This window comes from Pinus tabuliformis, chromosome X (genome assembly GCF_031772625.1).
Source record: "Pinus tabuliformis cultivar Carrire ecotype Pingquan chromosome X, CPIR1, whole genome shotgun sequence".
NCBI classification, from domain to species: Eukaryota; Viridiplantae; Streptophyta; class Pinopsida; order Pinales; family Pinaceae; genus Pinus; species Pinus tabuliformis.
In genome coordinates this window covers 1,006,792,546-1,006,818,795 of record NC_142308.1, presented here as the reverse complement: position 1 = coordinate 1,006,818,795, position 26,250 = coordinate 1,006,792,546, and positions in this window count along the sequence as shown.

Sequence of the window (26,250 nt, the reverse complement as noted above, 5' to 3'; positions counted from 1 at the left end):
TGGGGGCATGATGGCTTTCCCATAGCCATGTTCTCAGTTAAGTCTTGGCCTAGATCCCACTAGATCTAGATATGGTCGACTATCCTCCCATTCCTTGTATAATTTGTCCTTCCAGCCTCCCCGGCGAGCCATATGCACATCGCATATCGTAGACATCCGATACCATATCTTCAAATATTCTACTCTATGTCCACATCGTCTCCATGTTTAACATACTGGGTGACGATGATTCTAGACCTCCTCTAGTAGCTCATTCTCTTTTTCCTCTTCCCTTAATTCTTCATGAGGAACCATCATTCCAAGAAGAATTAAGGCCATATTTAGACAAGTAAAGCCACTTGCCTAAAAGTTATCGATCCCAATTCCAATGGTCATTTTTCTATGACCAAAGCTTCATTTGACAAACCATCAGTACTATTGGAAAGCTCTCACCGAGCTCTAAAATGGGTCTTCCTCAGTTTTTGATAATTTGACACTTCACCTAGAAACCATTGTTCCAAGAAGGTTGCTTCGTCGTCTCTCAAAATCAAATTTGGTCATAAAGTGACACTTTTACTTTGAGGTCCACCTCCTCTTAATTCTTGTGGTACCATAGGTCGATTTTTGTCATGACTAACCATCATTTACTCATGTTTCCATGGTCCCCAATGGGCCTCCTTGTGTGGCAGTGTCATCGATTCATCCTTGTTGAGAGCATCTGTGATGAGTCACCCTTGCATTCTTGGAGTCTATTTCATGTCCCATCATATCATGTCATAGAATTCTATCCATATTTGCATATTGTTCATCCTGTGTTACAAATTTTGGCCTCCACTCATATTGTCCCCACCCCCTCTGGAGTTGAGTCAGTTGTTGCGAATTCAACCATGCACTTTATGCTCTGACAAGGGAAGTTTTTTTTTTTTCCCTCAGTGCTGTTTCCCCATCATCCCTAATGTTAGTCCATTAGTCACATTACTATTTTCCCTTGTCCTTTAGTTGAGGATCGTCATTGCCTCATCTATCACGAGCCCTATTTTGTCGACATTAGCTCATTTATTCGAGAAGAATGGCCTAGAGGGTGGTGTATCTTGGTTCCATATTCCATTCTTATTCGATGCCTTAGATCGAGTAGAGGGTGTCATTATTTCCCTTTGACCTAATCGTTTCATGTTTGCGATCCATACACTTGACAGTCCAGTGATGCAGCAGATTGTACCATTGATTCCCGAGTGTGTGTGAGATGTTTTAGACCTCATGAGCGGGTGGCCCTTCAGGTAGCCTCCCACATGCCTAGATGCATACCTACTATGCTATAGCCTCAGATGCAATTCCGCAAAGTTGATGGGTTCAGTTCCTACAAGTCGTAGTGGTCATAGGATTCACGTCTCCTCCAGATGATCCATTAAGTTTTGCAGAGCCCTTCCTTATTCAGCAGGGATTCTTTGGTTGTTCTAACCTCCCTCCCACCCATTTTTTCAGGGAAGGGAGTTTGTATCCCATGTACTCAGATATTATTTTATTTAGTCCTAGCTCATGTTTTCACTAGGTGCAATATGCATATGGGACACATTGTATTATTTTTTGGCCCTATTATGTGAGGGTGTCATGTACCATTTAGCATGTATTGTATTGCTCAGTTTCATATTTCTGGGCGAAACATTATTTTTGTAATAATATATCTTGATGGGTATGGCTATGCCTCCCCCACCTCATTGAGGTCTGTTACCACAACAAACAAAAAAGGAGATTGGCAATAGTCTCGCCACCTCTATCACTATCCTCTCTCAACTTCATTGCTCTCTATCTCTCTCTCTCCCCTTGACTGCCCTATGTTGTCTAAGAGATTGTGTCTTTACAACACACTTCAATCATACGTTTTGTTGCTAACACTCGTACACTATGGGGCAATCTGTTATCACCAAAAAATTGATCATCTAGCCTAATTTACTAGATGGATCGAAGTACACCATGCAAAGCCAATTTTACCATAGTAAAATTGCTTTCACTGTGAGAAATTACCTAATAAACCACCTTTATTAAGTAATTTATCGTTAAACCCATGAAGGGTAATTAAATAAATCTCTATTTATTTGATTTTCTTCTAGGAATAATTAATTAAACCATTGTTTTATTATTATTTCTTGTTAAAATTGACCCAATCACGAAAAATAAACAAATAAATCATTATTTATCATATTTTTATCTAAGAATAACTAATTAGTCATTAATTAATTATTATTCTTTGTTAAGTTTGACTAAATCCATTAGGAATAATTAAATAAATCATTATTTGTTTATTATTCCTAATCTAATTCCTTGAGATAATAAACAAATAATTTATTTATTTATTATTTCTAAATACAAGTTTACATACTTTTTCCCTCCTAAATAAATATAATAAAATATTCCAAGTGGTAATTCCAAGAATGGGATGAATAATATTTTATTATTGCTCATTATTCGAGGATAACTCAATATTTTGTTATAAATAGGAGGGTTTTCCATTCACTATTCACTTTTGATTATTTTCATTCTTGCACTCACTGTTGTAACTTTGATTATTTTCATTGTTGCACACCTTATTTTTGTTGGGTTTATGCATGATAGAGGAGAGAGACTCTACAAGAAGCTGAAAGTGTTTAAGGATTGCCAAGAACCCATACCATAGAGGGGGATTTGTAACATATATTTGTTCCCTTCATAGTTATTATAATAAAATCATTCTTTACATATCTTGTTTCCATTGGATGTTTTGGGGTTATTACTCTTTATTTCACTGTTTAACTATGATTGCAGCATAGATCAAAATTTTGGCAGGGTTTGTTTCTATCAATAGCTGCAAATCTACAATGTTTAGTAGTCATTTCTATTGTTGAGATCATTTGTCATCCACGATCTTAAGTGGGTTCTTTTCGTACATCATTGAGAAGAAAACACTCTAACAAATGGTATGACCAAAAATGTGGGACATGTATGTTATCCATTATCTTCTCACACTTTCCATCTCATGACTTTGAAACTCACCTAAAGGATTCTTCCAAAATCAAGGCTTAAGTGGGTGTAATGCTCCCTTTAACATCTATTAAACATACATTATGTGCTTTCTCTCCATAAATGGGTCAATGATTGCTCATTTAGTGTAATACTACTTGATATGTTACATGGTTTATATTGGAATGTGTTTTACTATGTATGTGTTTGTTGTCTCCACATGATCTTCCTTGTAGGTATTCATCCACAACGGCGAAGAGGTGTTCAAGATTTGGAGAAAAATAATGAGGGATGACACCAACAGACATTAAAATCAGAGTGAGGTAGGTCATCTATCTACCTTTTTGTTTTCCAGTATAAACTAGGAGAGTGTTTATGGGCTCGAATTTTCTGCCAACAGCAAAGGGGTTCTCCCCGGTGTAGGTTCCCAACTAGATCTTGCACCATTGCTTTAGGGATCCCTTTTGGTATGTAGGCCCGACTGTCATTCAAGTTTGTTTATCTTGCTTCGGAACAGAGGTGGGATGTGAGCTCAATTGAAAGCATGGACTTCAGTAAACACAAGGAAATAATTGAGAAATATCTTATAATGTGCATACCATTAATAGCTATACTATTAACAACATAAACCTTATGTAAACTAACTATTAGTAGGCTTCAAATATGACTCATGTTGTATAGGATAAAGCATTTAACAATTGTAAAGCAGTTGACAATAATCAAACATCTATGAGAATAAATAAACGTATAGTTGAAATGGATTATACCAATACTAATGAAACAGTTCATCAGTAGGAGGATAGAGTTAGTGAATCAAATACCATCCATGCAAACCAACACAAAGTTTGTAGTATGAGACAACATATGGCAAGACCTCACATCAAAGGACTCTTAGTGATATCCGATCCATCAAGTGAAGAAAATACTCATGACATTATGACATAAAATATTTGAGGAATCCAATAGTGGAATATTAAAATCACTCCTTGCATCAATTAGAAGAGCATAAGTTCTCTTAAGCAATATTATATCTCCAAAAATGTCCTCAACAAAAGGTGCATACAAATGTTTCATGAGGGTGTATTTATAGAGTGAGGGTGACTCATGTCCCACCCTTAACTCTTAAGCTTCCTCATGACTCTTCATCTACATGATGACCCTTGGTCTCCCTCATGACCTTTCGTATTCCAAAATGTCTTATTCTACCAAAGTACATACATCACAAAAATAAGTTATTAACCTAATTAATTAATTTAACAATATCATGTTCTGGGATGTCCAGATTGAGTTGTTTTGTCTAATAGATGTGCCATAGGTTGTATTCTACTATGAAAGGAGTGATATGTGGCTAATATTCATCATGTTTGTGTGGGCACTCGAGTGCATCTAGGATGATCATGGTCCATTTGGAATTCAGCTGGTTATTCGAGGTCACTAGTTTGGTATAAATCCTTACTAGTTCTACCACATAACGTGTGATATTTTCTTTGGTGACTCGCATGTCCTCTGCACGGGCTTATTGTTTATATGTGTCCACAAAAACATGTACTTCCTTTGATATATCCTCCTGTATCCTCACTTGTTCGACTTCGCCGATAGAAGGGACCCCATGAAGTTGGGTCATATATCTTAGGCTACTGAAAAGATGCTCATAGGAAGCTAATACCCTGTCCACATATTTGGTAAATTTTTCTTTTGATTGAATATCATTGCAGATTTGAACCTTGGCATTTTGCATGGTGATCCAATCTTTCATAAGGACCACCACTAGTGCTCCCGAGTACTTAACAGACCGTTCATGTATTTTATCTAGAGCAATTGCGACCTCTTTTAGCATTGTGACTCTTTCCTTTGTGTGAGCTTGTATTGCCAAGATTGGGGCCACTATGTGATGCAATTTAGGCATATGTTCATAGGCCATCTCCATGGCTTTCCCAAGAGTCTCGGCCTCTCATTCGATCGCTACCTGAAATTCTACTGTACTTGAGTGAACTAAACAGAGAGCTACATTCTCTTCCTCTACTCTCTTTCTCTCTTGCTCTATAGTGGTGGCCCTTTCTTCAGACGCGTAAAGCCTATTCTTAAGGTCTATGATTTACTTGCTTATCTGGGCCACACTTTTTTCCATGGTAGATACGCAAGTTGTCCTAGCCGAGGCAATCATTTTTGGGTTCGCTTTGATGTTAGGCACAATCTCCTTGGTCGTGGTGACTGATAAGGGCTCAGTTGGATTCCCGATACAATACATTTTCCTTTATTGCACAATTTGGAGGCTGACCTCACTGAAGGTGATCCTTGTGAGATCTAGGACCTCCTTTTCTTGTCCTTTCTAGAAACCCAGTTCGCAAGGGAGGGTGCCCGCAAGTGAGGGGAGTAGAAGGAGGCACATCTAATGGGGACAGATCACTTTCCCCTGTATCTAGCTCAGTTGTTTTGGTAGTCTCTCCTTGGTTCATTCCCCCAATTTGCTTTTCTTTGCTCTTCCTTAGCTCTTCCTCTTGCTGCCTCCTCTCTTGATCTTCAAGCACTTATTGCCTCTTTAGTTCATCCTCCACATTTTTCAACTCCTACTCTAATATTCTTTTCTCCTCTTCTTCCCTAGCCTTTCACTCCTCTTTGTGTTTTCTCCTCTCTGCTTCTTCCTGCACCTTGCACTCATCCTCCTGTTTTCTCTTCTCTACTTCTTTCTATGGCATTCTTTCCTCTTTTAGCTTTTCCTGTAGTTGTTTCTTGTTTTCCTACACTTCTTGTCACCTTCTCTTCTTAAGCTAGCCTTGGTCACTGGAATATTGAGCCTGTTTGATCTCTTGCTCTCTTTTTCTCTTAAGCTCCTACTTTTTCCTTGCCACGGTGGCATTTCTCTATTCTAGAGTTTCATTGATGTCTTCCTCTTTGGGGTCACTCAAAATATCTTCAACCTATTTCCCCTTTTGCTTTTCGGATCCCATAGTGCCACTCTGTGTCTCCTGCTATTTTTTCTTAATGGTGGAGGCTATTTCTTTCAGATTAGCATTTTTCTGGGAATCCTCGACGAGCTCTTCATCGCTAGCTTGTTGGTCACTTGAACTAAGTTCCCTCGTGGCATTATACCAATTCCTCACCTCATCTTCATGATCTTGTCTAGTGTACGAATATGACGAGATGAATTTTTCTTTCTTGTAGTGGGCGGCCATGACTCTCTCGAGATCGTACATCCGATAGTTGAGATGGTCGCCCTTTAATGCTTCAGCCTCAGCTTCAGCATTTTTCAAGTTTTCCACTACATATGCATTAATGGTGAGAGGGAAGGCATGCCTGTTTCGGGAATATTTAGTGTTCTCGGACAAATGCCTAACCCTCTAGACTAGTAGTTAAGTCTAGAAACAATAGTGCAAAGCATTCTCTACCTTTTCTATAACCAATAGATTAAATAAGAGAGAAGAGAATCCTACTTGTAGCTTTAGCTTTCTCCTTATCTCCCTTGACCTATTTTGTCGCTCCTTTCTGTACTTAAGATGCTTGGAAAGTACCTGCACATAGACAGTGACAAAAACCCATCAAAGCATATGATAATGATCTATTGATTAAACATAACATGGAATCAAGAGCATGATATACATATGAAAGCATCAATTGAAAATACAAACATAAGGAAAAAGCTTTGAAGACTTTATTGATAAAAGGAAGAATTACAACCTATATTTGCTTGATTCAGTGACACTCCTCCAATTCAATCCCATCTTGTCCTCATGACAAGCAAGACACTTTGACATCATTACAATACTTGATTCAAATATCATACTAACAACATCTCCCTATCTCATTGAATTCTAACCCCTGATCACTTTAATGAGTGGTCTTTTTATAGGTGAGTGAAGGAGGTTAGGTCATTAATGGTGATCATGAATGCTCTCCCAATTTAGGATTTAGTTCCATGGAGGAAGAGATAAAGGGATTGATGTTCCTTAACCCCCTCCCTCATTCAAATACAAACCCAAAGGAGTGGATAGCCTTGAGAAACTTCTAGAGGCATCCAATGGATAAGGAATCTTCCAAACCCTCATGGAAATTCGCTCAAATTCACCCAGTGCAGGCTAAATAGGGACCAAGTGTGCTATAATGCACACTAACAGTGTATTGGCTACACTGCAGTGCACCCTAATAAAGGCCTACCTGTGCTGATCTCTTTAGGGGAAGTTTTTGGATGAATTTTGTCATGGCATCTCTTGGGAAGAAATCATGATGATGGTTGACTTCATTAGGGCATGAAACAACTAAATTAGGGTTTTTTGTACTCTAGTAGTACTGATCTGGAAGTCGGGGTTGATGTGCCCAAAATGATCTATAACAGTTTCCCCCTAAAGCATGAAGTCGAAAATATATATTTCGAGTGAAATTATTTACCATGTGGAGAGGATGTTTCGGAGTGGAAGGTTACCTACATCAACTACAATACAAATATCATGATAATTTGATTTTTTTCTCATGAACTAGCTGAGGCAAGGCATACCCATTATTAGCTTATAAACTTTCATTAGATGTACAAATACAGTCGTCTATAGATATAGACCCATGAATGGATGACCATGAATGTATGTCCATTGTACATTTGATATAGTACTCCTGAATATATCACAACCCGGATGAATGAAAATAGATCCGGGGTCTTCAATCTCGTCCAATATTTCACTCAAGTACAAGTCTAACCATGTGAATAGATGATTTGAAGTTGAACATGGGAAGACATCGTCTGATTACCAACCAACGATGTAAGTTGTTAATAGATGCGAGAGGAATCACCGATAATGATAATGACCCTCTAGGTACAACAGTACATTTCGTACGGTGTGAATAAATGATTCGACGTTGAACACCATACAAATTCTTTTGGTCGAAGGCCAGTGATATCAACCTATCGCCGAAAGCGAGAAACCTACCAGTGATGTATGCAAGCTTCAAGATACTGAAGGGGTGTCTCTAAGTCAACTTCTTGGATGACGTGCTAAGGTTGACAAGAATCGACTCATCGCATGAGCGCCTTGATGTATCCCACATCAACGACATGAAATGAGGTAAGTGATTTTGGGGATGAAAAATTGACTGGCTACACAAGGTTCAGGAATGGCGGTCATGAAAATGAAGGTTTACGGTATTGCAAAGGATGAAGTTTGAACTGAATGACTTCTCTTGAACATGTTGGTGTCACTAAGATGAATTGGTAGCATTGACACAAAACAATGTAATGGATGGTATGATAGACCAATGGTGTGATAACCATCAAGCCGAATGACCCAACCCACATAGTCACAATGATGAGGTGAAAGTGTCATGTTTAAGAGCGACTTGCTACCAAAAAGTTTTCTCATCTTTTTCCATTTTTCCCAATCATTACTGACCAATACCTCTTTATCTTTTATCAAGCTTGAGGAGGATATCATATGCTTGTTGTATAATTCCACCCTTCGGGTGAATTCATTGCTATTTGATACTTTAATGAGTCTAGTGGAGGTGAAGCTCAGTTCTTGTCTAGATGGACAAGTTTGTCGCTATTTTATGTTCTTAACGAGTTTAACGACAAAGATAACTCGGTCCTTTTCATGTTTAGAGAGTTTGAAAAGGGATGAAAATGAAACTCCACAAGTTATTTTTCGTAAATTTGTCTCTCAAGTCCGAAAAATTGTAAAACAATACAAGAGAGAACCTATTGACCATGTTTGATCAACGAGTTCCTTTTTTGTATTTAGTCTATCTCAGCCCGAAAAAAGGGGTAAAATTATACTGAGTAGATATCAATTCCAATCCATTAACGAGCTAGAAATGACAAGTTCTTGGCAATCTTTTCATGTTTGGAGAGTCTGGAAAGAGCTTAAAAAGGACTCTAAGGGGGTTCCTTTTTCGTTTTTAACAAAGCTTGAAAAAGAGATAAAAGTTTGTTTTGTGGTCAAAGATGTTCAATTTACATTTAAGCACGTCAAATTCTGCATATCAGTAGTCAATCCTGCTCAAAACACCATCAAAATAGATTAAAAATACCTGTTTCATGGATAAAATTAATAAAAGCTAATGTTTACTTGATTAATGTGCAAGAAATAAACAATAAAAACAAGTTTTTACAATTCATTTTTACCATTTCACATTTACCCTTTGGCTTTGGTATTCTGGAGCAGTTTTTAGCTGGAACACTTGTTTATTATGGAGGATTCAATGGACCTTTCCTCGTGCCATCTGAACCAAGTAGGAGCTAAATTTGTTCTCTTTCATTTCATTCCATTGATTTTCAATTTCAAGCAACAAAATTGAGTTTTCGAGGCCCCTAGGTTTTCAATTTTGAACATTGGGATCAGAACACCCTTTCATCATTGAAAGGTGTGATGCACTACACACACATAGAAGGCTGCATGCATTGCAACGCACTGTCTCTAAGGCAGGGGTGTGTTGGGTCCAAAACCCAAATTCACATAGCTATTTTCTCCCAAATTTTGCTTTGTTTTTTGCAAGAAATGGATCCTAATTTGTCTAATGGTTGTATTGCAGACATTCATTGGATAAAACTGGTGATAATATGGACAGAACAAGAGCATGATGAACAATATATGATTGCCCTAAATAATTAGGGTACAATTGAGGCCCTAATGAATTGCAGGTTACTCAAGTATTTCCACGTATCTAGCATGTGACAACAAATTGAGCTTTCACATTTCCTTGTTCGTTCATGGGATCATACTGGTCATGCCTTTCACATTAGGGACAAAGTGATCCCATTTACCATCGATGATATCTACTTTTTGACTGGATTGTCAAGGCGAGGTGCCCCCATCTCACTATCTGGATTTTCCAAAGGGGGTGAATCAGTGAGAGACTACATATGAAAGTTTTGTTGGGAAGGTGCAAAACCTAGCAAAGATGGAAATATTAACATCAGGGATGTTAGTGATTTACCATTGATGATGATCCTCTTTACCATTGCCAAATTAGCTAGCAGTGTGACACTACATTTGGCAAATAGATCATACATGCAGTATGCTTTAGAGTGTTTAGAGCCAAAAGTGTTCAACTGGTGCAAGGCAGTACTTTCATCCATGAAAGAACAACTGATCAAGGTGAAAAGTGGAAAGACAAAGAACTTTGGCTATGGGTCGATTATGATTTCTTTCGCCTTGGAGAGAATTCCACTTATGCAGCCACAACTTGTTTCACTAGGTGTATCTAGACTTAGGGGTCCACAGATGTAGAGATGGGTGGATCTTATGCCTAGGCATGCTGGTCAGTCATTGATCTCATTTACCCCTGCGTTCTTTGACTAGTTTGATTGATAGGATATGGCCATCGCAGAGTATCCATATTTAGGAATGGATTTCCATGGAGATCCAGACATGGTGTTACCAGTTGGAGCACAGTGGGGTGCTATCGGTAAATTGTTTGACCAAAGTGTTTTTTGATTTTAAAGTTTATACATTTTTTGTGTTTTTTTTATTAATTCCAAGACTAAACAAAATCATTTTTTATGTATGTAGACATTGGACCTGTTCGACCTGTGGGGCACCAACGAGAGGTGGGTGGACCAACACAGAGACCTACTGGGAGAGCAATTCTCTGAGACCTAGATTTAGCTGAGACAGTGGCTGAACTACAGGACCACATAGAGGGTTTGACCCTAGGCATTCCAGATGTCTGGATTGAGGAGTTGCCTATGTGATTGTAGCACCACATCATTGGTGTACCGAGCCATTGGATGGGACTTTTACGCATGATAGCACAGGTTGTGACCTGTGATCATGAGCACCACTAGTCTATTTAGATGTTTTCTGTATACATTTAGAATTTTTGGGTCAGATGACCAATTTTTGTCTTGGACACAAACTATTTGTAAAAACTTTTAAAACTGTCTATTTTACTTTCAGAGTTTTATCATGGTTATGTGATGCAACCCTATTCAACTGATGATGTGAATTGAAAATATTTACTTTACATATGTCACAAATGTATATTTAACACATAATTTTCTAGATAATCAATTAATGTGTTTAGATTTTTGGAAATATATTGATATTGAATAAACTAAAAATACCTTTCCAAAATACGAACTCTAAGGAACATGAGATGAATTGTTGGGTTTCAGATGGTATAAATTCCAGTAATTTGTAGTACAATGAGTTGTAAGTCTAGCCTAACGATGATTCGGCGTATGCCAAGTGAAATGGCATTAGAGAGAAGTTCAATCAACACACTATACTCAGCGATATTGTTCATTGATCGATCGATACAAATCCCTCTAAAACTCACCAACTCGTTTCTTGGAGCAAACATGGCCCATGCTGCAGAGGATAGGTTCTTCTTACTATGACTAGCACCATCGGCATAACCAAAAAATGGTTCCGAAAAGTTAGACATCTACAACAAATGAAAATTGGATTACTAAACCAGATAAAAACTCTAAAAGAAACACACACACACATGCAATCCACGCATATATACATGAGTTTTACTACACATAACTAAGCATAGTAATGTTTTAAATACAACCCATTTCTAGGCTTAGACAATGGAATCCCATCATAGTCTACTAACTCATAGGTTTCTTTCGTCAAAACACGCTTAAAAATATAAGGGCCCATCCATAGCGGTTCAAATTTTCCTACTCCAAGTTTATCAGAATCTTGATCGAAAAGCAAGACTAGGTCACCTTCTAAGAAGACACGAGGATTAACATTTTTATCATATTGCGCCTTTACTCATTTTTTATGCAATTCATTAGCCAATGCGGCATCACAATGGGTTTCATCTAGATGCATTAATTCTAAGAAACGTGCTTCCTCTTCAGAAGTATCAAGTAGCAGGTCAATTGTGAGTTTGAGCTACAAGATATCACATTGAATCAGTAAGACTGCTTTCAAACCATACACGAACTCAAAGGGTGTGAATCCAGTTGCATTTCTCACCGAGGTTCGATATACCCACAGAGTCGAGTATAGGATTAAACGCCAATTTCTTTTATGAACTCCAATCATTCTCTACAACATACGCTTAAGAACTTTGTTAATGGCCTCAACTTTTCCATTATCTTGTGGATAGTATGGAGTAGAACTATCACGCAATAGTCCTAATTTGACAGTCAACTCAACCATCATGTGGTTACGAAAATGCGATCCATGATCTGTGACTGTGGCTTGTGGTTCACCAGTCTTGGCAACCACGTGGTTGAAGAAAAATGACGCAGTTGTTTTGCCACTGTTGTTCAATGTTGGCATCACCTTGGTCCATTTAGTAAAATTGTCAATGGTGACTATAATATACCCATGCCCCCCGATCGAGGTGTAGGTTTTAACCCCGTACAAAAATTACCTGCATACAAATTTTGAAACATAGAAAATAAACAATGCGAGATCATAACACATAAAACACATATACACAGAGATTTTCCCTTGGATCCCAAAACCAGGACTACCAGCTTGACTTTTCATTATTTTCCTTTCAATGTTACAATAGATATTTATACATGCCGAAGCATCCAATACCACGGACCAAAAAACGATCGCGTCCAATACCATGGACCGAAAACCATCCCATCCAAAAAACATGTGCGGAAAACATGCACAAAACCATAGGTGGGTCCACCCAACGTAACATAGGGTCCAAAACCAAAATTTTACGGGGCGGTGCCCCTGATGCCATAAAGTGGGGTTACGGGTGCCCCTCAAACCCCTTGTTAACCACGTGGAAAGAATATAACACAACCCAACATTCTCCCACTTGTTGTTTTCTTTCCACAGGTGGCTACAAGAGAGTTTAGTTATTTTCCCAGCCCTGAAATGCCCATTGTCTCTCTACACCAAGAGAACTTCTCAAAGCTCACAGATTTTGTCAATGCATCTGCAATATTCTTCAAAGTGTCCACCTTCACCAGTAACACCTTTTTTTCTTCTATCATATCCCTCACAAAGTGATACTAAACATTAATGTGCTTTGTCTCTGAATGATATGCAGGGTTCTTTGCCAAGAAAATTGCATGTTGGCTGTCACAGTCTATCCTTATAGCTTCCTGTACTAACCCCATACTTGAATGCAATCTCTGCAACCAAACTGCTTCCTTGCTTGCATGAGTGGCTGCCGTGTATTCTGCCTCTGTAGTTGACAGTGCCACTACAAATTTTTTCTTACTCACCCAACTGACTGCACCTCCAAATAGGTTAAACACATACCCACTTGTAGATCTTCTCTAATCCAGATCTCTAGCCCAGTCTGCATCAACAAAGCCATGAATATCCAACACTTTGTCCAATCCTGGTCTTCCTTGGTAGCAAAAACCATAATCACTAGTGCCATGCAAATACTTGAAAACCCGCTTTACTGTTGTCCAGTGCTCCTTCCTTGGTTTTGACATAAACCTGCTCAATACTCCCACTGCATGTGCAATGTCTGGTCTAGTACAAACCATTACATACATCAGGCTACCGACTGCACTTACATATGGAACACGAGACATGTCCTCTTCCTCTTCTTGTGTCTTGCGACACTGTTCAACAGATAACCTCACAGCTACAGGAATAGGAACCTTCACCAGTTTACTATTGTGCATATTAAACATCTGCAGTATTGTCTCGACATACTTCCTCTGGTTTAACGAGAGCTTCTTCTTTGCCCGATCTCTCTTAATTTCCATGCCCAAAATATAGTTTGCGGCACCAAGATCTTTCATGTATAATTTGGAGGACAATTTGGTCTTCAAATCCTAGATAATTGCTTTGTCATCTCCAACCAACAACATATCATCCACATAAAAGACCAGATAAATAACACGGTCACCAATTAATTTAAAATACATAGAGTGATTTTCTTTTCTTCTAGTGAAGCCAAGTCCCCGTATAAATGTATTAAATTTCTGATACCACATCCTTGGTGACTGTTTTAACCCATACAGAGACTTCTTTAACTTGCATACTAGTTCTTTCTTACCCTTCGCTGCAAAGCCTTCATGTTGCTTCATGTAGATTTCCTGTTCCAAATCCCTGTAAAGAAATGTTGTCTTCACATCCATCTATTCTACCTCAAAATCAAAAGCAGCAGCAACAGAAAAAAGTAATCTAATAGAAGTTACCTTGGCAACAGGAGAAAAAATATCACCAAAATCAATTCCCGGCACCTGGGAATAACCTTTTGCTACCAACTGAGCTTTGTATTTCTCCTCTTTTCCTTCTGAATTTGTCTTCTTTTTGAACACCCATTTGCTGCCAATGGGTTTCCTTCCAAACGGCAACTCCACCAGATCCCAAGCCTCATTTTTGTGCAAAGATGTCATTTCATCAACCATGGCCTCTTTCCAGAGTTTTCCATCCTCTGAATCTACTGCTTCCTTCACAGTTCTGGGATCATCGTCAGTAATAGATAAAGAAAAATTTGAACAAAACCAGATGGACTATACCTTTCAGGCTGCCTTATTTCTGAAACTAATCTTCTCACAACCAGTGTTTGTGACTCTTCGTCCTCTGATTCCTCCTCTGCTGTAGAGTCTGATTCTTCCTCCTTTAGCTCAAACTCTATCTTCTCAGGTTCCTTTGATTGAACTTCATGTTTAATAACATCTTTCACCTCTCTAAACACCACATCTCGGCTGTACACAACCTTCTATGTGACTGGGTTCCAAATATTATAACCCTTTAAACCATCCTTATACCTAATAAAGATTCACTTTTCATATTTACTATCCAACTTGGTTCATTTCTCATTTGGAACATGTACATATGCATCACATCCAAATACCCTCAGATGTGAAAGAGAGGGTTTCTTACCAGTCCATACCTCTTATGGAGTCTTATCCTCCAACGCTGGTGAAGGTGACCTATTGACCACGTAACATGCAGTATCCACTGCCTCTGCCCAGAATTCCTAACCTAACCCGGCACCACTAAGCATGCTTCTTGCCCTTTCCATCAACGTATTATTCATTCTTTCTGCAACTCGATTTTATTGAGGTGTATATGGAGTAGTCTTCTACCATGCTATACCACACTTCTTACAGAATTCTTCAAATTCCTTACTACAAAACTCTCCAACATTATCCGTCCTCATCACCTTTATCTTCTTCTCTGTCTGGCTTTCCACCAGAGCCTTAAATTCTTTAAACCTGTCAAAGACTTCAGATTTGTTCTTAAGGAAATATATCCATGTATTCCTTGAGAAGTCATCTATAAATGACACATAATACACAGACTTACCTAGTGATGGAACCTTCATATGTCCAAACACATCACTGTGCACAAGTTATAATATCTATTTTGCCCTCTTCCTATCAGAGGGGAAACTCACCTGATTCTGCTTCCCATATACACAATTTTCATAGAAATCAAAATCCAGAGAGCTATTACTCATACCTTCTACCATACCTTTACCATGAAGTATCCGAAGGCCCTTTTCTCCAATATGTCCAAGCCTTTGATGCCACAACATGGTCTTCTCTCCAGAGACCACTAGATTTTCTGCTCCACTTTCAGGAACCATAGAACTATTGCACCCATCAATAACAATGCTACCTTGCATCTTGTAAAAAGTTCCAATCCAAACACCCCACATCAATACCAGTGCTCCCTAAACCATCTTGTGGGTATCCTTCTCGAACACTATTTTTAAACCTGCATCATCTAGCTTGCTAATAGAAATCAGATTTCTGGCTAATGTAGGAATATGTAGAACACTTGGAAGCATTCTAGCCCTTGCACCTTGCAACTTCAACTTTACTTTTCCGCGACCAACAATTCGAGCCTTCCTATCATCCCCCAGGAAGACATCACGACCATCGCAGTTCTCATACTCCTAGAACCACTCTCTATGGGGAGTGAAGTGAAAGGATGCACCTGAGTCAATCAACCATGCCTCATGATCTACATGTGTACTTGAAGAAGCCAAGTACACATGCCCACCTTCATCTGAGGTGGTTTTCACCTCTGTAGAAGGAGCCTCATCAGATCCCTTTCCTTTGTTAGGAGCTTTAGATTTACAGTCCCTTTTTTAGTGCCCTTCCTTTCCACATTTCTAGCACACCACCTTTACATGTTTTCCTCGAGATTTAGATCTACCACTCGATGACTTATTTTTATTTATGTTCTGGGTCCACCCTGGTATAGACAAGGCATCACCATTTTGTCTCTCCATATTTTTCCTTCTCATCTCCTCCGTCAGCAAGGATGAGACTATTTCATCTAAATGCAAGGCAGTTGCATTGATACCTATTGCAATAACCAGACTATCCCATGAATCTGGTAGAGAACACAACAAAGTGATGCACTTATCTTCATCTGAAATTTTAATATCAACAGATGCTAACTAAATTACCACAGTATTAAATGCATTCAGATGCTCTGTCACCGAGTCTCCATCTTTCATCCTCAGGTTATACAGCGTTTTCCGCTGGAACAGTTTATTCACCAGAGACTTAGATTGGTACAAAGTCCCTAACTTTCCCATAAAGCTTTCACCATAGCTTCCCCTGATACATTCAGCAATACTGAATCTGAGACACATAATCATATTGTGCTCTTTGCCTTCCAATCCAACTCCTTCCATTCTTCATTAGACACTCCTGTTGGTTTAGTACCCGGATCTACCACTATCCACTGGTCTTTATCCACCAACAGATCCTCCATCTTGAGTTTCCACAACTCAAAACTCTGACCATTAAATTTCTTGATCTCTAGCTTCCCACTGCTTACCATCTTCTTTCGCCACCAGAATTGATCTCGCAAATCTCCCACTAAACAGGGTCTACCACAGGTCCGAGCGAAACCCCTCAGTAACAAAGGCGTCCCCTTGAAGCCAAACCTGGTTTTGATACCAAATGTAGGTTTTAACCCCATACAGAAATTACCTGCATACGAATTCTGAAACACAGAAAATAAACAATGCGAGATCATAACACATAAAACACATATACATAGAGATTTTCCCTTGGATCCCAAAACCAGGACTACCAACTTGATTTTTCACTATTTTCCTTTCAATGTTACAATACATATTTATACATGCTGAAGCATCCAATACCATGGACAGAAAAACCATCGCGTCCAATACCATGGACCAAAAACCATCGCGTTCAAAAAACATGTGCGAAAAGCATGCATAAAACCATAGGTGGGTCCGCCCAACCTAACATAGGGTCCCAAAACAAAATTTTCTAGGCCGCTGCCCCAAACCACATAAAGTGGGGTTACGGGTGCCCCTCAACTCCACTCTTAACCACGTGGAAAGAATATAACACAACCCAACACGAGGTGGGGTTACATGTCATGAAATCAATGCCCCATTTAGCGAATGGTCCAACAACAATGACTGGATGCAATGGTGCAGGTGGTAATCTGGTTTTATGGTCAAATATCTGACATGTGTGATAACTTCTAATAGCAATAATGCAATCTTTGAATATGGTTGGCTAGAAGTAACCAGCATAGAGAATTCTCTACACAGTAGCATACCGAGATAAATGTCCACCACAAGCACCTAAATGAAATTCATTCAAATCTTTCTCGACTTCCTCATAAGTGAGGCACCTACATAAAATCGTATCGACACCACGATGATAAAGCTTATCACCAACGATTAGATAATCTTTGGCTTGGTATCGAATATGTCGCTGTTCAGAGCGAGAGGTATCAGGTTGGAAAGCTTGGGTTTGGAGATAGACCAGTATATCTCCATACCATTGATCACTTGAGGAGATAAGAAATAGAGACTCATCCAAGATTGATGCCTTTGATGTTGAACCATTGGAGGATGAGGGAAGATCCCAAAGTAGTTCGGCAAAAGCAAGAAATTTATTTGATTTAGATTTGATGAACTCCAAATCAAACTCCAATAAAATAACTATCCATTTTGAATACTTTCCCCAAGAAATTGACATGACAAAATGTATGTCATAGGGTTGCAATCCAAAATAAAAATAGTTTTACGGAGGGCGATGTAATGACGAAATATCTGTACAACTTGTATGGCTGCCAAAGCTAACTTTTCGAGATAGGAATACTTACTTTATGTATCGTTGAGATTATGACTCAAGTAGAAAATAGGATGTTCAATTCCACTTTCTTCTTGGACTAAAACCATTCTGATGGTTGTATCTGCAGTGGAGAGATATAGGTAATAGTTTTTTTGATAGTTTGGGGCATACATTAATGATGCTCTAATCAAGGAATCTTTAAGAGCACTAAAGGAAGCTTGCACAACTTGATCCAAATGGAAGGGTACCCCTTTCTTCAATAGATGAGTAAAACCTTTAGCCAATTCAACATAATTTGGAATGAACCTCCTCAGAAAGCTTGCCTTCCCTTGAAGCCTCTGTAATTGTAACAAATTTAAAGGTCGAGGCAAGTCAAGGATTGCCTGAACCTTAATTGGATCAAGTTGAATTCCATATTTTGAGACCACGAATCTAAGCAATCGACCAGAGCTAACACAAAACACACACTTGTGTGGATTGAGTCTTATCTTCTAGTGTCAGCACCGTAAAAATATTGCTCTCAAATGTTGTGGGTGATCAGTCCGCTTTCGTGAATGAGCAGGAAAATCATCAAGATAAGGCTGAACAATGTGCTTGATGTCTTGTAAGGCATAATTCATTGCCCTCTGAAATGTAGCCCCTGCATTCTTTAAACCAAAAGGTAAATTTCGATAGGCGAATCTGCCCCACAGACAAATAAAAGTTGTTTTTGATTGGTCCTGTGGGTGGATATTGATTTGATTGTAGCCAGAAAATCCATCCATGAATGAGAAGATTTCACATCCAGCACATTAGACAATAATCTGGTTGATAAAGGGTGTAGGATAATTTTCCTTTGGACATGCTTTATTTACATCGCTATAATCAACACACACTCGAATTGTTCCTTGTTTTTTCATTATTGGAACAATGTATGATACCCGATCGATAAGAGGTACAGGGAAAATGAAGCCAACACGCAAACGTTTTTCAACCTATGCTTTAATGGCAGTGACTTTCTTTGGATGAACAGGTCGAATTCACTTTCGTACTGGTTTGACATCAGGGTACATTTTGATTTGATGTTCAATAATGCTTGAATCAATGCATGGAATCTCCTCGTAAGACCATGCGAATACATCTCTAAATTCACGAAACAAAGCACAGTAATTATCGAGTTCTAATGAAGAAAAAAATCTTCCAACATGAATGTTCTCTACAATGTTAGGCTTGGTTGAAATGTTTATAGAAATTGTTTCTTCTATGTTTGAAAAATTACCCTCAGAATCTACAGAATCTACTCGGACAGAATTCGAAAGGAAATCTACAATTGAAGGGCATACTAGTTCATTCAAATAATCTTCATTGTCATCTAGAAGATGGAAACGATGATGATAATCTTCCCATGGTTCTTCTCCCATCATCATTGATTGGATGATTCCTTCATCTATAGAATATATACAAGAAAAGGGATCTGAAGAATTACTATATTCAAGCAAACGATATACCCATACAATTAGTGAATGCGGATTTAGAAATGCCACACAAGAAAGATAAATTGATTGCTACACAAGATCAACAAGGCTTAGTGGCATAACCTCAGTAATACTTTCGTCTTTGACACTATTAGTTATCCTCCTTAAGTCAAATGAAGTGGAGGAAATCATATTGCAAGTCTCTACTCTTGCTACTTCCGAAAATTCAGATGGTGGCGGAAGCACAAAAGTTCCCATTAGGGAAGGATCTTTAAAGATACCTACTCCAACAGTTTGAAGTGAATGTAGGGGTCTGTTAACTAATGGAATGCTTCCCATAACTTGAGAACTAGAGGAAAAGAAAGATGTTTGGTCGATAACTATTATTCCACCTCGATGAGGAAATGCAATCGTATGAAAGTACATGGAAATAATAGCAGCCATAGCATACACCCATGGTCTTCCTAGTAATATGTTGTAATCAAGGGGTCTGTCAACCACCTCAACTTCAACAGTTACTGTTTTGACCCCTAGCTCAACTTGCAAGTTACTCAATATCCCACATGGAGTATATGTTCTCCCGTCAAAAGATTTCGATGTGGTTAGTGGCCTTGACAAGGGTGGTGACCCCAATGTTTTCCAGTAGTTGTTTGGTCAATTTAGTGTGTCCTAAATTGCTATTTAAAATTTCAATCCGAGAGTCGTAAACTGCTGAAGTGAAGTGCACTGTATATGCAAGATAACCAATTTCTTAGTTCTTTGTCGTTTTTGAGTTTTTTTTGGTTTGTTTTTGGGTTTATGTTCTGTTGATTCCCTAATGTGAGATGGTAGAATAGAAAGTCAAGTATGGATGGTAATGGTGATTTCTACAATGATTTTCCAAACTTTAAAGTTCTAAAAAAGGTTTCAAACTGGCTTTGATGAAATTAATTCTCAAAAGAAAATAAAAATATACCAAAACAGTGAACTAGTGACAATGAAGCCCAGTATCCTTACTGCTGTATAAAAAGAAAATAAAAACTGAACTCAAAGCAATTCAAAGACTGTAAGCAAAGCAAACTAAATCACACTACTTCAACTCGTATTCTGATATCTAAATTGCAGGAAATGAAATTGCATAAAATGAAACTAAGATTGAACTACTCATTCATACTTCAATCCCTGAAAATGGCATAAGTAATTTAATCACTAACTTGCAGGAAAGTAAACTAAATCATACTACATCAAGCAATATTCTGATTCCTCACTATTTGAGTCGCTTGGCTATAGGAAGGTAATCATAAACAAATGAGTAATATGATATCTAAATTGCATAAAAGTAAATAAGCAAAGCAGAACTGAAAGAAATGACAATGCTGGAATTAAAACTCAGAAAATGAATCAGCAGAAAGGACAAGATGATCTCATGTCATTAGTCATTAAAACTATGTAAATTTCCTGGGCTGCCTACAAGAACCTGAAAGAAAAACACTGATTAGCTAACAATCATGAGAAAGCATAAAAGGAAATATGGACAGCAGTTAACATAAATAATATACAAGTAAACGATTATGAATGAAATGACATAATGAAAGAAAGTGAGAAACTATACAATAGATACAGAGCCTTGGTGTACAGGGGCCCTCTGCAACCTCGGCCAATCAATACTCAGTCATGAATTGAACTTAAGAACGTTGTCTTCTCATATATTAAAGTGCAGTCAAAACATAAAGATAGAGCATGACACAGTGGGCTTGCAAACATAGTCAATATCACATGTAAAAAGCTAACTATCAAGTGTATGATAATGCGTTATTTATAACTGAAGATGCTATAACTGATTCCTAAATTCTACGCTGCCAAACGGACACGTAAATCTCCACGTCCTAAGATCTAGCAGTATGGTAGCCATGACAAATAAATCTATGGAGTGGTGGCTATTCGATTTGGTTCACGGATTGATCCACAGGTCTTAGCACACCTCCGGAGATTGAGGAACTTGCCACGCAAAACTTCACGTGGGAAAAACAGAGCCATGCCACCGCAAAACTCTTGGTTTGACCACTCCTTTGACCGTCCTTGACCATGGTTGTTTCTGAGTGATTTGGCTGAACCAAGGGGACACACTCCATGTATATGTCATTTGCAGCTTGCCCATGTGGCTGGATTCTCCAGTGGACACCTGTAACATAGTCTTCAACAAAATGGCTGCGGAAACTTGAGCTGGCTGCGGAAAGTGACAAGTTTCCGCAGCTGATTGAACAAAAATCTAAATCAAACAGTAGTCACAAACATAGTTAGGAAACCATTTTATAAGCTCTTTTTAAACTAATATGCAATGATTTGACAGCTTGGTGGGTCAAGTAAATGGAAAAGAAGGCTGAAAAGGTGTATAGGGAAGATGCAAGTTTGGGACTCAACAATAGCTCATGGACATGATACAGGTAGAAGCTCCCTCATCAATGATAATTTGATGAACATTCTTATTGAGAGCTTTAACTTGGATTAATAAAGCTAATTGCACTGGTAATTGTGGCATATATCCCGTGTGGTTAAAAACCACAATATTAGAATCCATTGGATCTATTCCACCTATTGCTGATAGTAAAGCCTGTTTCTGGGAGGGGAAATTTTGCAATACCTCAAGCGTCAACATAGCAGAAGGAGATTGAGCAAGATCTTCTACTATGTTGTAATTTTGAGCAGCTCGAGCCCGAGGGTTAAATGTCGATTTGTTCACAACTCCCTTCGGTGGCTTTATTGTCAATTTCAGTGCAATGGGTATTATAACATTTTCCGATGTAGTTGAGGTCGAAGAACTAGATTGATCAATGGCATGATTATTTGACGATGATGGTAGATTACCATAATATTTGTTACATGTCTTTACCAAGATCTCACTTTTAGGTTTTGAAATGGATAACATGAGTACTTTGGATGCGGAAGCATGATTAGTTGCAACCAAATTGGTATCCAGGTTTGGAAATGGATCTGTCAACACTATGGATGTGTTAGAAGTTTTTAATAGTTTAGAAACTTTCGAATGGTGAGGAAAATCTCTTGCAAAATTCTTGTCATTACATATTAGACATGGATAACGAGGTTTCCTTGCTAAATTAAAGGAATTAGATGACTTCTCTTGAGGAGAGTTTTCAGATTTCTTCTTATTTTTCCCTTTCTTGTTGCTTCTTGGTTGCTTTTGACTTTTTCCCTTGTTAGATGACATGGCATTGATCTCGGAAGCAGGAACCTCAGATGCATTAACAGTTTGATTTGAAATGGAAAGTGCTTGACCAAATGGTCTGCCTACTACTTGCATGCTAGAGTAACCAATCACACCATCACCGGCATGAGAGTCCCTACTCAATGATGGAGGTGGAATAGTTTGACCTTGTTGTGGTGCATGTGGTATTTTGTCATAGAGCGTGCCGGATTGTGTATAGATCAAATCCAAGTATTGGGTACAACCAATGACTTGCTCTTCTATGACAACTCTACCTTTGGCCACATACCCGGTGATAGATGGCAACAAGGACTTTATGAACCAGTCAGATAATAGCTTATTAGGAACAAAGGTTTTAACCATTCGACAATGATGACACCACTCATGAATATGATCTGACATGTGAGTTGCAGTGTCCGATTAAAGTTGGTCAAAAGTTCTGTTCCAGCTTTGTATCTGATGGGTAACTGGAAGTGGGTCAAAAGAGTCATGGCTAAAGTTGTGAAGTTATCTAAAGAAGCTCTTGGAAATTCAATATACCATTTAACAGTTGGACCACTGAGTGTTTTTTGGAAAAGATGAAGTCTGACCAAATCGTCATTTAAGGAGATTGATGAACAACACAAATGAAAGGTCATAACATGATTTGATGGGTCTTCTCTAGGATTTTTGTTAAATTTCAGAATGTCAGATGGTAACTTATGTAGAATTACTAGCCACCAAGGTGCATATAAGATTGGATCATTTGTGAGCCAATTTAAATCTAGTAATTCTAAAGTTGCTACAAACAGCAACTTTCGATCCAAGTCAGGTTGAGCATACCTGGGATATGATGGAATTTCCTGAGAAATATGTATTTGCATACCGACATAAGGTAGGTAACCTTAATAGGGTGGTTGGACATATTTGGTATAAGGATTATTGTTAGCTCTTCTATGCAGCGCTGACTTTCTAAGTTCAGAAAGAAGCATGGTCTATTTGGTTGTATCAAAAGGGGGCTCACATTGGTCACTTTTCCCTTTCTTCCTTCACCCCGCTCACCTCTAAACCTTTCCCATTCCCTATATAAACCTTCTAAAATATGACAAAGTCCCCTTTGGCCCGAGCTCTAAGCACAAAGTCAAACCAACCATAAAACATTACCCATATGCCCTTACGTGCTCATAAATCCCTCATTGATTTCCTGCCATTGATCATTCCCCGATAATCTAACGACCCACATTGCACCTGATAAAGGTGACTCGCTCAACCAATTTTCACCATCAAGTCATCTCCGCCAGATCTAACATCTTCGCATACATTGCGTAGACAACTTGATCGAGTGATAGCATGTGATGAGGGCCTCTTTTCTCTCTCATCCGCTGCTACATGTCACTCATTGAGTGGAATGGCACGACCCCGAGCCATTACCACTTAGCCCCTGAAAGTGGTGTGACGAAATCATTACGCCCTACCAAACCACCCTCGCTCATTAAATGCCCATGTAACTTCATCACCCGATGACTGTCCGATCTATCCACTGAAGATCCAATGACAATGATGCACCATGTTCCCACCTCGGTCCATAGCTTTTTCTTAACCATCTCCGCCTTTCATCTCCCCGATCCGACAGTCATCCTTCTCGCTCACCCAAATTGTCCACCTACCCATGCACTCTACGTCCCACATCCATTCTGTTGACCAAGGAAGGAGATAACCCGCTCTGCTTCACTGACAACAATCGAACCACCAACAACCATATTTAACCTAAAGCATGTCCAAAGGACGAAAGGACATAGCACGACTCTATAACTGAATTTATCAGTCATGGACTCCGTTGGTACGAGCACTCCAACCACCTAAGGGATAACGCAACACTTGAACAGATCAAATTCACCTAGTGAAACAAGCGACCTCATCCAAAGACTCCATCAGGCATCTAAATGCAGTTGGTGGTCAATTATGACCCCTCCATACCTAAATGGCCAAGTGCCATTGTAATGGAAAACTTATAAATATCTAGGAGCAAGATGTAATCAAGGTTGGAATTTGATGTAAGGTTCAACTTCTGGAGACTGTAGACATTTTGTCACTTGCAGTGTCTCATCTTCATTTTTAGCAAATACAAGCCTCATTTGTTGTTAACTACTCACTATCCATTTTCCTCTGTTCTAAGCTTGTACCTGATATGTTGTGTTCTTGATCTCTTGATGTTTAGCACTAGATAATTGTCATGTTATCTCTGTGTTAGAATCTTGAATTCATCACTGAATAGGTTTCTAAAGTTTCTTTCTATCTAATCCAGGAGAGTTTTCATCCTATCTTAGCATTAATAGAATAGATTTATAGGTTTCTGTACTAGTTGCAGCCAGCCTTCACATGGTCTTTTGTGTCTGCTGGTGTGGTTAGTATTCTCCATATTCACCTAATATCTAAATTGTGAGCATTGGTGGTCTAAAGCCTTGTAGTTTGAGGGTGTTCATGCATGTCTAGAGTGAAATAGAGTAGAAGTGGTTATCTGGCTTGAACCAAACCATTATTCCTTCCATTAAACCTTGCAACAATAGTCGAATTTATATGTTACCAAGCATCTCCGAGCTACAAACTAGGAGAGTTTCCTGAAATCCTAACATAATTGGCACCATTGTCAGGCAGAGGATATTGAAGCTCAACTTCCCTGGGAGAATGACACAGATCTAGCTTTGATGATAGGCAAATTCTGGACACATTTTTAGTTTTAATCATCTATCTAGTGACTCTATTGGAGGCCAAACCTCATGGCAACTACACATCACAGTTCTCACTCAGTTTGTGAGTCATACTTAGAGAAATCCTCAGAAATCACTAGCTGACCCTGAGAAGACTGTCAAGCAGAGAAATACATCAAAAAAGGGAGCATCATGATAAAGTAAGCCTAAACAATCTTATGTATCTCTGCCAAAAAGGCTTGTAATAGAGCATCTACACGTTGAAAATATAGCCTCTAGTACTAGCACTGAAGAAATATTTTTAGAGAATCATAAAGCTCCCATTAATTTAATTCCTCCTTTGAATCTCAGCCCAAAGGAAACCTCCACTCCTATCCATCATATTCCTTTAGCCCTGAGAGTCATTTCTCAACTCCCTACAGTTCAAACTGCTAGCACCCTTCCATCCACCCTAGTCATGGCAAGTCCACAAGTGCCCACCAAAATGGAAAGAATCATAGCTGCTAGGTATGGACCCCTAGTCCTACCTATTCCTTTGAATGCCATGCCTGCAAGAGAATATCATAAATACATGCCTAAGTTCACTGGTACAAAGGGAGTAACAGCTGAAGAACACCTTGAGTCTTTTTATAGATATGTTGACAACCTAGATATTAGTGAAGATGATGTGTGGATGAGAGTATTTGTCCAAAGCCTTGATGGCGAGGCTAGAAAGTGGTTCAGAGAGCTGACCCCTAGGTCTATAGCATACATTGAGGCATTAGATGATGTGTTTTAAAGCATTGGGGAGATAAGAAAGACCTACTATACTCCCATACAGAGTTTGGTAAATTGAAAAAGGGAAAATGGGGAGTCATTGTCTGACTTTAGTAAAAGATTCAATCATATGTATAGCAAGATACTAGCCAAGGTGAAGCCTACCACCACCTCTGCCAAGCTCACCTATGCCAATGCCTTTGATTCAGATTTATG